Source organism: Saccopteryx bilineata, chromosome 5 (genome assembly GCF_036850765.1).
Source record: "Saccopteryx bilineata isolate mSacBil1 chromosome 5, mSacBil1_pri_phased_curated, whole genome shotgun sequence".
Lineage (NCBI taxonomy): Eukaryota > Metazoa > Chordata > Mammalia > Chiroptera > Emballonuridae > Saccopteryx > Saccopteryx bilineata.
Window position 1 is genome coordinate 254,887,999 of NC_089494.1, and position 4,838 is coordinate 254,892,836.

The window sequence follows — 4,838 nt, forward strand, 5'->3', positions numbered from 1 at the left end:
AGTATTGTTTTCCAGCCTTTCACTTTGAATTTGTTTTTATCCTTGTTGCTTAGATGTGTTTCTTGTAGGTAGCATACAGTTGGATTTTCTTTTTAAATCCATTCTGCTACTCTATGTCTTTTTATTGGTGCATTTGATCCATTTACATTTAGTGTAATTATTGACACTTGTGGGTTTCTTATTGCCATTTTATAAATTGCCTTCTTTTAGTTTTGTATCTTGTTTGATTCTTCTCTTTTGTTTTTCTATCATTTGTTTTTGTTTGGTTGTATTCCATACTTGTTTCCTCTGTTGCTAACTTTTTTAAGTCATGTGCTTCTGTGGTGGTTTTTTCAAGGGTGGTTACTATTAAGTAATGAAAAGAGTACCTACCATGTATATTGTAGTGCACTATCTTATGAGTGCTTCTGCACTCCATCGTCCTTTGCTACTGTTATTCTCTGTCCTCTCCCCTTTCTTTTTTTGTTTTTGTTGTCACAGTTTAAATTTGGTTTTATTGTGTTCTTGGTGGAGCTTTTACTTGTGGTTTTGTTTTGTTTTGTTCTTTGTATCTGTTTGGAAAACCCCCTTTAGTAATTCCTGGAGTGGGGGTTTTTGATGATAAATTCCCTCATCTTTTCTGTATCTGTGAATGTTTTTATTTTTCCTTTGTATTTGAAGGATAGCTTTAATGAGTATATTATTCTTGGCTGAAAGTTTCTCTCTTTCAGGACTTTAAATATTGGGGTCCACTCTCTTCTAGCTTGTAGAGTTTCTACTGAGAAATCTGATGATAATCTAATAGGCCTTCCTTTATATGTTGTATTCTTCTTTTCCCTGGCTGCCTTGAGAATTTTTTTTTCTTTGTCATTGGTTTGTGCCAATTTTAATATGATGTGCCTTGGAGTAGGTGTGTTGGGGTTAAGAAAACTCGGTGTTCTGTTTGCTTCTTGAATTTGAGGCTTTAGTTCTTTCCACAGGTTTAGGAATTTCTCATCTATGATTTGTTTAAATATGTTCTCCATTCCATTTTCTCTCTCTTCTCCCTCTGATATACCTATTATGCTTATGTTAGTTTTTGATGGAGTCAGACAATTCCCGTAGGGCTTTCTCATTTTTTTTTAATTTTTGAGTCTCTTTCTTCTCTTTGTTGTGCCTCAAGTTGCTTGTCTTTTATGTCACTAATCCTACATTCTAACTGGCCTGCTCTGCTAGCTAAGCTTGTTACCTCATTTTTCAGTTCATGATTGAGTTTTTCATCTCTGTTTGATTTGTTTTTATAGTTTTAATTTCCTTGGTAATATATTATTTGTGTTTGTTGAGTTGTTTTCTGAGCTCCTTAAATTGCCTTTCTGTGTTTTCTTGCATATCTCTGAGTATTTTTAGGATTTCTATTTTAAATTCTCTGTCATTTAGCTTCAAGGTTTCCAATATATTAAATTTTTTCTCCTAGACTTTTCCTCATCTATCTGTGCTACATCTCTGTCTTTTGTATCCATGATATTCGATTTCCTTTTCTTTAATGGCATCTGAGGGTGGTTTTGTTGATAGTACTAATGAGAATTAATAAAGAATAAAAAGAAAAAAGAAAAAATGGAAGAAAGAAAAGAAAATTTATTATTCCCCCCCTTTTTTTTCCTCCTCGCTTCTCCCCTCCTCTTTGAGAAAAAATTGTGATGAATTGTGAATTATATTGTGCTAAATGGAACAAAAACTACCTGTAATGGAGGGCTTGAGTTGGGGAGAAGTGATAAAGGGGGAAAAAGGAAGGTAGGGACCCACAAAATGCAAAAAAGGAAAAAATTTGGGTCAAGAATAAAATGATTTGTTTGTAAGTGATGGTTGACTAAGAGATATAATGAGAGGGATAAGAGGGAAACAGGAAAAAGGAAAAAAATTTTTAAATTACTATTGTATTAAGTGGAGCAAAAACTAGATAGAATGGAGAGCCAGGGTTGGGAGGAATGCTAATGAGTTAAAAAGTGAAGTAAAAAGCACCCAAATTGCCACAAAGAAAAAATTTGAGTCCCAAATAAAATAATTTGTTCATGATTGAAGATTGAATGAGAGGAAAAGTAAAGGAGAAAAGAAGACACTAATATAGAGGGAGAAAGAAGAAAGGAAAAAAGAAGAAAAAAGAACAAAAGGAGAGAGAGAGAGAGAGAGTTAAGGGTTTTGGAGTGCAACCCTCATAGAGAGAAAGGAAGAAGAATAGAAAAAAATGGGAAATGTAACACTTATGGGCAGTGTAGTTCAAGAAGAGGAAAGAATAATATGTGCAGAGAATAAAACGACCAGGGTGGAAGAAAAAGAAAATAATCAAGACAAGAAGATAAAAGAAACAAAAAAAAATGGAAAAGGTTATAAAGTCTGTGGATTTTTCTTGATTTTGAGAGGCTATCTTCTTCCTTTTTCTTTCCTCTCCTTCTTCCTGGTTGGTGACTCTTTACCCCAGGCTCTGCCCCTGTGGCATACTTAGGTAGAGATTTGCAGTTGATAAGTCTCTATGGTGATGTCAAATATTAGGCTTCAGTCTTGTTGGCAGTCGAGGCTCGTTAGCATCTGCAGGCTCTGACAATGAGAGAATTCATTTTCCCGGAGCCTCTCTCCTAGTCTCTCCTTCCTGAATTAGCAGCCTGATGATCCAGCTATGGGGTTGCTGCTGCCTCTGCCTGGAGAGTAAGAGGCTCAAAGAGCTGGCAAATCTCCTCTCTATCCCCACTCAGCACAGGGCTCTGGGTAAGGTTCTGTCAGTCAGAGCCACCAGCATAATCAGACGGGGCTGGGAGCCAATTGCTCTCAAGGTGCCTTTCTATGCACCTCCAGGCATGTTCAGTATGCCTCAGCATTCTGTGGGACCACTCTCCCCAAGCTTTTTGCACTTTGTAACCTGTTTTGGCTGGGTAGAAGATGGCCTAGTCGCTGTTTGCAAAAGAGGAGGTCTTAAAACCTGCCAAATCCCTCTTTTTAACATATAGCCCTAAGTATTAAAGCTCTGCCAATCAAAAGTTGCCCCCACCCCTAAGTGCATAGCAAGAGGCACTGAAAAATATCACACCTCTTGTCTTAGATTGCTGAACTAAGAGAGATCTTGCATAGCAAGAGGCACTGAAAAATATCACACCTCTTGTCTTAGATTGCTGACAAGAGAGATCTTGTCAGTTAGAGTCTCATAGGTCAGTTGGGAGGTGAGCAGACTGTGGGTTAAGCTAACTTCAGTGATTGGATCCGCAGATCTGCTCCTGAGTCAGACTGCAAGCTGCTTGCACGCCCCCCCCCCCCCCGGGGCTATTAGCTTGAATGGCTGGGTGAGGCGCCCCGCCCGGAGAAGTTTGGTTGTAGGGAAGTTTGCTTTGGTGCACTCCCCATTCAGGGTGCAGGGACCACACGAGACTCTGGTCACAACCCACACAAAGGCCTCTGACTCTTCCCCTCCATCCGGGAACACAGGCGCCTACTCCTGGGGTGCTAGGAGGGACCTCTCGCACACTATCCGTGCTCACCAGCCAGAATATCAGGTCTAATGGCAGCCGCCACTCGCCCGTCTTTGCCAGGGTCTGGCACAGGTGTTAGCTCACATTTGCTGAGTGCCGCAGGCACACTCTTTCCTCGGCTTAGACTTCTGTGCCACAGCCTGGCTTGATCCCTCCACACCCTTAGCCCTCTATCTCAGTTCCAAGTGAAAGCAGCCCTTGCTTAGGTTAGTGAGGAAGGCAGAGTGTTCCTTTCTCTATCTTATTTCCTTCGGGGTTGACTATATAGATATTTAGTCAATTTTTCACTCGGATCATACCTTCGTGTACAGTGTGTGGGACTTCTAGATGCTCCAAGGATAGATTTTTCTGTGTCTGGTTGAAGAACTTGTTGAAATTTTGGAGAGATTTATCAGTATTGCTCCTCACGGTGCCATTTCTCTGATGTCACTCGCCCTGTACAGTTTTTATACTGAAGCTAATATTGAGCTGCACTTGAATTCACATTCTTTGCCAAACAATTGCCTGAGCATACAAACATACTCCATACACATTACAGGACAGCCATTTATTCTTCATCTTCCTCTTCTTCCTCCTCCTCATCTTCTGGTTGGTTCTTCTTCCTTGAGCTTGTTGGCCTGCCAGGACCCTTCTTTCCCACTTAACTTTTGCCTTGGCACAGAAGGCAGCAATATCCTTTCCATATTTCTCCTTTAGCTTAGCTGCTTTTTGCTCATATGTTTGCTTATCTTTGGCTGACTGACTGTTCAGACCACATTTCACCCAGTTTTTTGCAGTATCCCCAATGGACAAACCAGGGTGTTCACTTTTGATCTTTGGGCGATGTTCAGAGCAAAACAGGAAGAAGGAAGATATAAGCCTTTTAGGAGCATTGGGATCTTTTTTCTTTCCCTTCTTACCACCTTTGGAAGGAACGTAATTTTTCATCTCCCTGTCATAGCGAGCTTTGTCACTCTTGGCCATATCTTTGAACTCTGACTTTTCCTTTGCTGACATGGTCTTCCATCTCTCCGAGCACTTCTTGGAGAACTCGGAGAAGTTGACGGAAGAGTCCGGGTGCTTCTTCTTGTGCTCCTCCGGGCAGGTTTGCACGAAGAAGGCATACGAGGACATCTTGCCCCTCGGCTTGTTGGGGCTCCCTTACCCATGGCTGACAGATGGTGTCTATCTGGAGGTACATTTTCCTCAGAGTTGCGCCATGCAGCCGGGTCTGACCGAGAGGGCTCCCTTGCTGAGCTCCGGCATTAACTGGTTTATCAGACAGTCTCTTTATATCATGGTGTGAATTTATTGCTTTATTTTTGGAAGTGTTTAAAAAATACTTTTATCTGTTATAAATAATAATAGCTAATGATTGGTGACTTT

The 4,838-nt window shown here is 40.7% G+C and overlaps 1 pseudogene; it reads right to left on the reverse strand.

Moving 5' to 3' along the window:
• Positions 1–4,020: 4,020 nt before the first annotated feature.
• LOC136338419 (high mobility group protein B2 pseudogene) lies at positions 4,021–4,601 on the reverse strand (annotated as a pseudogene).
• Between the last annotated feature and the right edge of the window lie 237 nt (positions 4,602–4,838).